The sequence below is a fragment of the Tiliqua scincoides genome, chromosome 8 (assembly GCF_035046505.1).
Source record: "Tiliqua scincoides isolate rTilSci1 chromosome 8, rTilSci1.hap2, whole genome shotgun sequence".
Lineage (NCBI taxonomy): Eukaryota > Metazoa > Chordata > Lepidosauria > Squamata > Scincidae > Tiliqua > Tiliqua scincoides.
The window spans coordinates 22,666,113-22,678,623 of NC_089828.1; positions in this window are offsets into that span (position 1 = coordinate 22,666,113).

Consider the following 12,511-nt stretch of genomic DNA (forward strand, 5'->3'; position numbering starts at 1 on the left):
ACCAGACCTTGCTCAGCACTCTGCAGGATCTTGGTCTAGCTGAAACAGGACAGGACCAATACAGGACATGTACAACCCAACAGCAAGAGCTGTACAAAACAACTTGACAAGCCAATCTACCCAAGGTGCACATTATTTCAGTAAACAAATGGCTTTGTATTCGGTGGTTTCAGAAGTAATTTCATTAGTCAATGGAAATTATTCATGTGCATCATAAAACTGCCTAATCTCCCTGTTTGTAGAAAGCTTCTGTTAAATTGGATAATGATCTGGCTAGAGAATGAATGAGGAAAGGCGCCAAGTTCTGTACTTAAAGCCAGAAGTAATCTTGATAGAAGAAGAAGAGTAGAGAAAAACAAAAAAAAGAAAGTTAGAAATATAGCCATGTGAAGCTGCCTGACACCACATTGGAGCATCTGTCCGTCTAGCTCAGTGCTGTATACACAGTGACTGGCTTTGGCTCACCAAAGTTTCAGACTAGGAACTTTCTTAGTCCTACCTGGAGATGCTGCTGATTCAACCTGGGGCCTTCTGCATGCAAACAGGGCTGGCCCACCCGGAAGGCTGACTGAGGTGATCATCTCAGGAACCAGACTGTTGGGGAGTGTCCACCTCCACCCACCTGCCTCTGTTCCCCAGTCCACCTCCATTTCTTCTTCTCCCAGGTATCAAAAAGCGAGATGGGAATGGAGCAGAAGAGGAAGTGTGGAGGACAGGAGAATGGTGAGCTAGAATGTCAACCATTCTTTTCCCTTCCACACTTTTTCTCCTGCTCCATTCTCTCCTTCCTTTTTAATGGAAGGAGCAGGAGAAGATCAGGTGGGGATAGTGGCTTCTGCCCTGCAGGGTAAGGGGATGACAACATTTAGTTGGCATGGGGAGGTCTTGGGCCAGCCCTGCACATAGTGTGATGCCCTACCATTGAGCTACAACCCTGTCCATCCCTGCCTATGGTTTTTGCTCCAGCACCTTCATCTGCCCACTGCAGTACAGAAACAACATCCCTACTTCATTTCTTGTTCATTTGCGTCTCATTTTTGGTGATCTGTCAATATTTGTTTCAAATGTGTTTGTGTTTCCTCAGTGTAGTCCTTGGTGTCATTTTGTTTCTTCTTTTCTTTTCAGGGTCCCATCCCTTCATTTGCCCATGCATCCATTTCTTTTCGACTGTGACATTACACATGATTTGTCAATAGCATCACAATGCTATGTCTGCTGTGAGGATGTCACAAACGCATATGAATGAAATATTTACTTCTGCACAGCTGATTGGATTGAAAATAGGCATGGATAAGGGAGGTTGGGGGCCAAGAGGGTAAAGAAAAAAAAGGAAAATGGAGGCTGAGATGTTCCATCTGACAAGGGAACCCAAAGGTGCTGACCATCAATGAAATGATGTAACCATCTGCTCCTACAGCTGTGTCAAAAGCATTGGTTCTGAAAGAAAAAAAAAAAAAGATCCACTATGGTGACTTATTTAAATGTATACAACACAGAGCTCTCAAACTTCATGGATGAAACAAGGACAGTGTAGGATTAACAGCCCTTTGGCTTTAAAAATATATACACAACATTTAGTGGAGACGCACTTCTTAATTTGTCCAGTTTAATAACATGTCTGGCTTTCTCCATTAGTATGATTTACTATTGCATTAATAAGCAAATCGATACATAAAGATTTACAATGTAAAAGTCACGAGGCATCTAGGAGAGGCTTGGAAAAAAATATTTCAAAACTTTTATTGCAAGTAATATCAATATGTCATGCCCCAAACAATTCATTCACCCCCCCCCCCAAAAAAAATTAGAAAAACACATAGTAGATGCTTAAAGTTTTGCCTATTAAAACGGAGTCGTTCAGAACATTTTCGGGCAGAAGACAGAACACCCAGATGACTTTCCTTTTTCTTGTCCCCTTTCCCTTTGTTAGAGTGGATGATGATGGTGGTGGTGAAGATGAAGATGACGATAAATGACAATTCTCTATCCTTTTAAGGCACCCCATACTTGTTACCTGAAGTGGCTATCTCACCATGCTATTTTTCACGGAAACAGTTCTGAAGCATCCTGATCCTATTAACCAGGATGAATCAGGTTACACTAGTGCCAAAAGAGATCCATTTGGTATAGGGCCATTTTCTCCACGTGAAGCAGTCTGCAAGTATATGAGACCTGTGTTACAGTTCCTCCTCCAGGTGGCCCTGCCTTTGGAGATGAGCCCAATCCTGAGGTCCATAAGGCACATTTGCAGGGCTTACTGCCAGCCTCCCACGGGAGCTAGCCCAGCGCTGGCTGGAGCTGTGCTGGTGCATGGCGGGATCCCGGGTTCCGTGGCTCGGCGATCCCCCAGACCGCCAGACTGCGGAAAGGGAGGTGGTGGTGTGGCCGGGGGCATGGGGGAGGTGTTCCGGGGAGGGGGGAGGTGTGGCCGGGGGCAGGCAGGAGGCGTGTCAGGGGGAGGGGGAGACGTAGATCTGTGGAGCTGAGCTCTGCAGGATCCAAGGCGCTTGTGCAGGGCTGTTCACCCTACACGAGCTCCTTTACTTTAGTGCCAACCTTTTGGTCTGCGCTAAAGTGAGTAGTCCCATTGCGGGGCTGCTGCCCTTAGTTGGGGGAAGGTGACGAACATCCCCTTCTCCAGAGGAGCCACCTGCAGTAGCGGGAGAGGTGCAGGATCCGGAGGCAGCCCTCCACGGAGCCACCAGGTCTGGGAGCTCCGGGCAGCTCAGGATTGGGCTGTAAGGTGGTAAATGGAGAATAGATCTTGTTTCAGCGATGACCCCCCACTTATCGAACACTCCCCCCAAACAGATTCAATGAGTACTGACACCCTGTTCAGACATCCAGTCTGAATCTGGGGGGGGGGAGGAGTATGCTGGCTACCCATATGCCCCTCTGCCAGTGCACTATGTTGTCACACCCTCTTCTTTCCCCACATGCAGTATTTGTTTGCAGAGACAAACATTGTAAACCATGTTACAGGCAGGGGTATATCAGATCCCATGTTGCCGTGGAAAGGTATACAATGCCACTACAAAAAGGAGTATATAGACCTGAGTAAAGGAACATGAAAGACAATTGCAGCAATTGCAGAACACTCAGTGACAACAGGACATAGTAGATTTTGAACACACTGAGCTGTTGTCTAATACTATACATTACCATGCACGTATGTATAGAGAAGCAATTGAAATATATAAGCATCAAAACAACCTGAATAGGAAAGAAGAAACAATGAGAGAGAAATCATGCCTGGCTACCAGCCCTGCAAATTTTACTCAGAGAGTAAGGAGCCAGGTAGGGCTAACAGCTGACAACAATGTTCCCTAGTTCAATGGGCAATCAGTTACAACCTGTATAAGAAAAGCACCAAGTTCGAGTGCCTGATGACAACTGTGACCTTTGAGGAAGCCCCCCAAAGCTGTGGGTAAAATATCAGGTTTCAATTTTTAACTTTTTTCCAGCCTTTTTAGTCTCTGGTTTTATTTGATGTTTAGTTTCAGTTTCAATTCTTAGTTATTTTAGCTTCAAGTGTGTTTTTGGTTTTTGGTTCTTCAAGCTTTTAGCCTGGTCTTAGTTTTTAAGGTTGAGTTTTAGTTGTTATTTTTAGTTTTCAGTATAGTGTTGGTGATAGTTAGCCCCCCCTTTTAGGATTGGTTTAGGCTCATCAGGTAAAAAAGCTAGACCATGGCACCCAGCCCGAAAAACTATTTATAGTTTAACACACACTGAACTCAGGGAGAGTTTCCTACTACATTCTAGAACCCTGACCAGCCAGGGTTCTAGAGTGTGGGGAGAAACTCTCTCCAGGTCTAGCAATTGCCTAGGCAGAGTGCAGGAAGGGCAATCCAGCAGGGAATAAAACATCCCTAGAGCAGCCAAAAGCAGTCACCCCCTGAAAATCTCTGAGAGCAAAAAGTGTTCCTCTGATGTTGACATGATAAAAGAGTTGAGTCTGGTTCAGGCATTGGGGCTGATCCTGGGTAGAAAGGAATCAGCTTGCTGGCCATGGTTATTGCCTATGGTGGCCGAATAGCATACCCAGAGGGGGTCCAAAGCACTAAGTTTGCAGGGCATCTCACTGCATCATGCAAGCAGCCCCTACCCCTTTCCCTTCCTTTCCCCCCTCCTCTTCAAAGCTATTCCAGACTGCTAGAGCAAAACAAATGCTCCCATTCTTCTCACTCCCTCTCCCATTCCTCCCACCATCCACCTCCACCACTGTCTCACCTGGTGCCAGCAGATGATGTCTCCAAGTGTGAAAATTCTACCTGATGTATGCTGGATTCCGGCACTTCCACCTGAATCCTGCTGCTTCTGCTGGTGGAATGCATGTTCCGCCATTGGACACTTTCAGACAGGTTTGGGCCTTAAGATAATAAAAAAATGCACACATATCAATGGCAACTAAATATAATATATTACATTCTTCCTGTCTTCTGCTAAGCAATTTGTTAGACGAGAGCCTAGAGATGTAGGACTGCAGCATGCTGGAGGTGTTGTCACCTCTGTTTTGATTTATATATTTTCTAGCAGGAGGTCTGGAGCAGGAGCAGGAGCAGAGCAGGAGGTCTGGAGCAGGAGGTCTGGTCTAGATGGTTGAGGAGGTCTGGAGCAGGAGCAGAGCAGGTCTGGTCTAGAGGGTTGAGCCTCCGTTTGCCTGAAGATAACATCCGAAGGTCGCCAGTTCAAGGCCACTGGCACCATGCGACCTTGAAGCAGCTGACAAGCTGAGCAGAGCTATTCCATCTGCTCTGAGCATGGGAGGATGGAGGCCAGGATGGAGGCCAGATCAGAACGAAACATCTGAATTGTTGTACCTCTTGAAAGATAGAGCCTTCTTTCAATTGTAAAAATCCCTACAGGGACTTAAATTAGCCTGCCTATGTAAACCGCCTTGAATAAAGTCTAAGGAGAAATCTGAGGACCAAGAAAGCCAGTATATAAATACCTGTATTATTATTTTTTATTATTATTTATCAGTTTCCAGTAGCCTGTAACATTGAATGTGGAAAGGAAGAAGCGGGTGCAGGGTGGAAAACATGACTCCAGATAAAGGAGGCAATCCTATTAATGCCTACTTGGATGTAAACCCCATCAAGTTCAATGAGGCTTACTTCCAAGTAGAAACGCATAAAATTGCACCGCCAACTACTAACATATCCATAATCAAGGCCACTCTTATTGTGAGGTATGCATTTCTTTCAAACATTTCTGTAATGAAATGATCATAAGATGATCTGGAGAATGGGATCTGGAAAATGGGATCAAGAATGATTGACAGCCCAATCCTATCCACACTTTCCTGGGAGTAATCCCTATTGACTCTGATGGGACTTACTTCTGAGTAGACCTGCAGAGGATTGGGCTGTGACCCTAGTATCAAAAGCAACACTTTGGGTTTCTCTAGTTTTACTTTTTTAAAACATTGTTTTTGTTATTAACGGCTGTGGTTTTTAAATGTTATAAGCCACTTCGGTTTCTCTTACTCAGAGAAAGGCAGGGTGTAAATTCAAGTTTCTAGGAAACAAAAACCATAGTAATTTTACGATCTCAACTTCTGATGAAATCGGCAACAAAACAATCTAACAGCACAATCCTAGGCGTGTCTACTTGGATGTAGGGCACTTTGAATTCAATGGGACCTACTCCTTTTTTTATATATTGGCAACCTTCAGTCTCGAAAGACTATGGTATTGCGCTCTGAAAGGTGGTTCTGGCACAGCGTCTAGTGTGGCTGAAAAGGCCAATCCGGGAGTGACAATCCCTTCCACAGTGGGAGCAAGTGCAGTCTGTCCCTGGTCTGTCTCCCTGGCTATGGGCCTTCCTTCTTTGCCTCTTTGCCTCAGACTGTTGGCAAAGTGTCTCTTCAAACTGGGAAAGGCCATGCTGCACAGCCTGCCTCCAAGCAGGCCGCTCAGAGGCCAGGGTTTCCCACTTGTTGAGGTCCATTCCTAAGGCCTTCAGATCCCTCTTGCAGATGTCCTTGTATCGCAGCTGTGGTCTACCTGTAGGGCGCTTTCCTTGCACAAGTTCTCCATAGAGGAGATCCTTTGGGGTCCAGCCATCATCCATTCTCACGACATGACTGAGCCAACGCAGGCGTCTCTGTTTCAGCAGTGAATACATGCTAGGGATTCCAGCACGTTCCAGGACTGTGTTGTTAGGAACTTTGTCCTGCCAGGTGATGCCGAGAATGCGTCGGAGGCAGCTCATGTGGAAAGCGTTCAGTTTCCTCTCCTGTTGTGAGCGGAGAGTCCATGACTTGCTGCAGTACAGAAGTGTACTCAGGACGCAAACTCTGTAGACCTGGATCTTGGTATGTTCCGTCAGCTTCTTGTTGGACCAGACTCTCTTTGTGAGTCTGGAAAACGTGGTAGCTGCTTTACCGACGCGTTTGTTTAGCTCGGTATCGAGAGAAAGAGTGTCGGAGATTGTTGAGCCAAGGTACACAAAGTCATGGACAACCTCCAGTTCATGCACAGAGATTGTAATGCAGGGAGGTGAGTCCACATCCTGAACCATGACCTGTGTTTTCTTTAAGCTGATCGTCAGTCCAAAATCTTGGCAGGCCTTGCTAAAACGATCCATGAGCTGCTGGAGATCTTTGGCAGACCTACTCCTAGGTAAGTGTGTATAGGACTGCAGCCTAAATGGAAGGGGGAAATAAAACAGAAGAGAATAAAACAGAAGAGTGTACACCAGTCACCCCTTGAAAATCTTGGAGAGTAAAAAGTGTTCCTCTGACATTTAAATGAGAAGAGTTGAGGTCCTGTTCAGGCATTTAACCAGATCTTGGGCAGAAAGGAATATGCTTGCTGGCAGTGCTTCTTGGGCCATCACAGTAGTGTAGCTAGAGGGGGTGCAAAGCACTAAGTTTTTAAAATGAGGTGGGGAGGGTGCCAGGGAGAAAGCTTACATGGGGTTGGAGGGAGCAGGATCAGAGGCACTGGTGTGTGGCCATATCCCATCCCTCTTGGCACAGAACCAAGAGGACCTATAGGGAGAGTGGGAGTTTCCCCCAAGGCAAGGGAATGAAAGTTCGATTACCTTGTGAAGTCATCTACATCTGTCCACACCAGTGGGTGCAACATGTGCATCCTTGGTACGCATGCATTGGTGATGGAATTTGGATAGGATTGGGGCCCTCATTTTATTATATATTATTTTTATATGCCAAAGATTACTGGGTGGTGCACCAAGTTCATGCCTTCTCCTTTATCCTCCCAACCCCTTTCTCCTTCCAACCTGAAAGGTAGTTTAGGTTGAGAGATAGTGATTGACCCAAAGGTCTTCTGGCACACTCAGTGGATAAGGGAGAATTTGAACAGGCCAACTGAAGCAGTTGCCTCAAGCAGCAAATTGGCAAGGGTTGTCCACCTCCATCTGCCCACTTACTTCCACTACTCTTCCTGGATTGGAACAGGAAGTGGGAGTGAGGTAAAAGATGAAGCATGGAGGAGACACTCTAGCCCTCCACTCTCATTTCCTTCACATTTCCTCTTCCACTCCTTCCCTCTCTTTCCTTTTCAGGATCTGGCCCTTTTCCAGTACTGGCAAGAAATAAGGAGAGTGAGTATTTGGCACACTGCCCCAGACAACAGGAGGTCTTGGGCTGACCCTGGATTTGAACCTGATCCAGTCCATGTTTTGAACACCCAAATACAGAGTAATTTTATTTTACGGAAATTAGATTTTTAAGGTAAAGGGACTCCACCAAGAAACAAGCAAAGATATGAATTATTCGTCATGATCATAAAAAAGAAGGCTAGGAAACAATCGGTTCACCTTGTAGCAGAGCAACTGTAAGTGAACAATTAGGGCTAATCAGGGGTGTCCAAACATTTTGGCAGGAGGGCCACATCATCTCTCTGACACTGTGTCAAGGGCCAGGGGAAAAAAAGAATCAATTTACATTTAAAATTTGAATAAATCTGCATAAATGAATATATTAGAGATGGAACTTACATGAATGAATGAAGGTCTTGCAGTAGCTCAAGGCCTCTAAAAGGCCTTGTGCAAAGCAAGGCTGGCCTTTTCTTCACTGCCGCTGCTGCATCGCAGTCGTGAAACAGCAAGCAGTGGGGAAAACCCTCATCCCACAGCTCATGCAAGAGGTCAAAAAGTTGCCCTCATGCTGAGAGCAATTGCGTTGGGCCAGCGCAGGCTCCAGCAAGTCTCCGGAGGGCCAGAGGATCTTTGGAGACTGGGGGCTCCCTGAGGGCTGGATTGGGAGTCCCCGAGGGCCACAAGTGGCCCCCGGGCCGGGGTTTGGGCACCCCTGGTCTAGATAATGGATCAAGCTGATCTAAAACAATGAAGTTTTTAAAAGTGGTTTGCTATGCTGAATGACACCTGGAGAATTTTTTTTTTAATTTATTGTAATGTGTTTGTCGTCCCTTAAAAATTCACAGATGTTTCACTGTGGGAGGAAGTCTAAAATGTGCTTTGTTCAAACGAAGATATGCTCACAGTGTCGATCTGCTCAAAACAGTCAAGGTTGCCCTGCTTTTTATAGGCTGCAGCAATCACATCTGTTCAGCTAGCTCCGGGACTGGTCCATCCATGAGCTGCTGACGGGGGGGGGGGGGGTTGCCTAAGGTGGCAGATCAGCCCACCTCTGCCCATTCTTCCACCTCTGCACTTCCTCATCCTCCCTCTCCCTGGTTCTGAAAAGGAACAGAGAAGGAAGTGTAGAGGAGAAGAAAGAGGTGGGCTAGAACATCAGTGCACTGCTGGTAAAGAGGGTGGCATTTGGCACGGCATGGCACTAAGCATGTGGTGACACCATCTTGGTCACTGTGAGATCTTGAGCCAACCTGGGTTGCATCAGCAATAGAGAGACGTCTGAAGAAAGATATGCATGTACTGAGATACGCATTTACTGAAGTTTAGGGCTGAAAATATAAAAGGATACAAGTTTTAAATATTTCAGACTTGGATCCTTCTATATTTTCAACCCTAAACTTCAGGCTCAAGGAAAATGTGTGTGGGTGGCTGCATATATAACTCTCCCAGCTGTATCTGTTTATTATTTGTCTGCGCTTGTGCCAAGGCTACAGCAGTACCTTCTTGCCCTGCTCTAATTAAATTCTATCTGCGTTGCCATAATGAGCTCCATATTTTCAGTGCTGTCTCTAGGCGAGAACGCGAGGCCCGATCCATCCTTCCGTCATGCTGTCTTCTGCAAATAGCAGTTTTAGCCTCTTCATTGGCTCTGTGGGCCAAGATGTCCCACCCCCCCTCCACTTCCCATCAATACTTGCTCATCCCACAAAGTGTGTTAAACCCAATATCCAACTATTCTTAAAGAGACAATCAATAGCACTTCTGTCCATACATTCTCATCTCTGACAGAAGCCAGCAAATTATTTTCGAAAGAAAAATACACACGTGCGCACACGTATCCAGAAGGAAGAACTGAAAAATTAAATTAAATTGAGCAGCTCACACTAATATTACGTTTGTCTTGTCTTATGCATTTGGATATAGAATATGTAACAGGGGATATCACACACCTCACCTGGGAAAGAAGTCTTGTAATACCTATCACAGACTAACATGTGTTAGACTGAAGGACTCAGTACTGGATTGCAGCCAATGACCCTGAGCCAGTGACTCTGACCCTGATCAGAGGTGTCCGAACTCCGACCTGGGGGCCACTTGTGGCCTATGGGGACTCTCAATCCGGTCCGCAGGCAGTCCCCAGTCTCCAATGAGCCTCTGGTCCTCCGGAGACTTGCTGAAGTCTGCTCTGGGCCAACGCAATTGCTCTCAGTATGAGGGCGACTGTTTGACTTCTTGCATGAGCTGTGGGACAAGGGCTCCTTCACTGCTTGCTGTTTCACGTCTGTGTTGCAGCAGTGGCAGTGAAGGAAAGGCTGGCCTTGTTTCGTACAAGGCCTTTTATAGGTCTTGAGCTATTGCAAAACCTTCATTCATTCATATAAATTTAATTGCTAATATATTAATTTATGTAAATTTATTCAAATTTGAATTGTATATTAATTCTTTTTTTCCTGGGCCCCAACACGGTGTTAGAGAGATGATGTGGCCCTCCTGCCAAAAAGTTTGGACACCCCTGATCTAGAGTTAGATGACTGACAGCCCAATCCTATTCGTGTCTATTCAGAAGTAAATCCCTTTATGGCATCTTATTCCCAGGAAACTGTGGATAGGATTGGGCTCTGAGACTGCAATCCTATACACACTTACCTGGGAGTCAGGCCCATTGAACTCAATGAGACTTAGTTCTGAGAAGACATGTATAAGATTGCACTGTAGGTCCCATTGAAAACAATTAGGGCTGCAGCCAGTGGTGATCCTGGAGATTTTCCTGCCAGGGGCCACCCCATCCCCCATTTGCTGCCCACTGACCGGGAAGTAATTGTGGTGACATCCTTGTTCATTCCCCCTTTGGAAGACAAGAAAAGAGACAGCCCAGGCTCCGATGTAGCCTAGCAGTGTGAAAGGCTCCTTCAGAGCTTGAAGTGGCATGCACCTCGTCTGAAATCAGAGAAGACGCGCGCTGCTTCTGGCCAGCTGCCTGGCTATTCTGAGGGACCTTAGAATGGTGCAGTGCTCCCCAGACACAGTCAGGAACCTTGCCTGGATTTGCTGCAGGAGCACAGCCACTCTAGGTGCAATTTCCTGCATTTCCTCTAAAGAAAATGGTTGTGAGAGCACAACCCCTGTTGGCGCAGTTCCTGACCATGAAGAACAGTGGTGGGAGGAGCAGGTTGCAACAGCAACCCCCCCCCCCAGCAACCAAGTACCTGGCACCAGGGGCATTTACACCCTTTGCTCCCCTGGGTATGCCACTGGCTGCAACATTAAGGGTGCAGTACTAACCAATTTTCCAGTGCTGGCATAGCTATGCCAATGGGGCATGTACTGCATCCTGCAGTTGGGGGGTAGTCACAGAGCCCTCCTCAAGGCAAGGCAATGTTTGTTCCCTTACCCCCCGAGTTGCATTGCCCTTACGCCAGTGCTGGAAAGTTAGTTAGGATTGCGTCCTTAATGAATCAATTGGTCAGATTCATCCATTTAAAAAGAACTAATCAATTCAACAAATGCCCCCAGTTAGCTGCATACAAGATCTTTGGTAAGCACCCTGTTTAAGGAGGCATCCCTCACACTTTTCTCACATTACAGGAAGTGCCCCTTAGGACACATGCACATCATTTAAAAACAAAGTGTGCATCTCGCTTGCTATCGTTTTACATGCGTGCAAACGTCATCAACACACAAACTAAAATAAAATTTACTCATACAGACTACATGTATTTAAATTGAGTCAAACAGCCCAATAATATGACCAGTTATTCATCTGTTAGGTCATCTGTCAGTTTCCGTGGAATTTACGAAGCAGCTCTAAAATGGTTTTTTCAAAGGTAAGATCAAATTACAACAGCAGGGCTTAATACCATGTCTCTGTGCTTGGATTGCTGGCTTAGTCATGACTAGCTTTAGCTCAGAAATCCCCCATAATAGTATGACAAAGAAGAACTGTTTGTGTATCCTGAAAAATCAATTCATAAAATATGTCTCTGGAGAGCTCAACATGTCCACCTGCAGAGTCTACATCCCTTCGTGATTGATTCACTCTGCGGATCTTGTGTACATCCAATAAGCTCCATGAGGAAGGGTAGGTTTACCCTGGGTTTACTCTGCTTTGTATGGAAGTTGATCATTTGATCACTGCTGATGCAGAGATGCTTCTACATTATTTGTCTTCAGAATAGACACAAGACTTATGTAGGTATATGGGGGAGGGTTTCTGTTTTTTTTTTCTTGCACATCTCCACCTTTTCTGCTCTTCCTGATATTCTTTTATGGCCCAAGCCTATTTGCATGGTATGCAGGCACTCCGTGTGGTGCACTACATGGCATACTGCACAGTCCACCATCATAACAGCCTCTTTGACTTTCTGAAGGGTGCTACCATTGATGCAAGACCCAAAAGGCCACATGTCACCAACAGCAACCTCCAAATTGGCCACCAGCGTGGGTGTGCTGGTCGTGGGGGCAGATCAGAGTGGGGATCAGGCTGGCATGGGTGCAGATCTCAGTGGCAGTGGCATCTACTATATCTGAATCCCACTTCTGAATGCCTAGCTTTTCTGGGTAAGTACCACACCAGGTTGCATCCACCCCAGGGATGCTACTGTTGCAACCCACTATTTTTCATTTCCAAATTGCCCCTCCAAGCTTCTTCTCCCCGCCACCCTCAACATATGTTTACCCTAAAAATCACAAATCTGGAACACAGTACTGGTAGGACCTCAGTATCCACTGATTTGGTATCCACTGATTTGACTCATTACTGACACTGGAGTCCACCTTTATATAACTGAGGAAAAAAGGACCAAAATCCAATTTCCTTCCTTCACGCTGTTAAATAATTATAATTTCCTTCCACTATTCCATTATTTACCCCGCCTAGTTGCTGAATGGTGTATAGTGTCTATACCAATGCATTCTGGGGGTGACAATAGAGGAGCAAGAAACC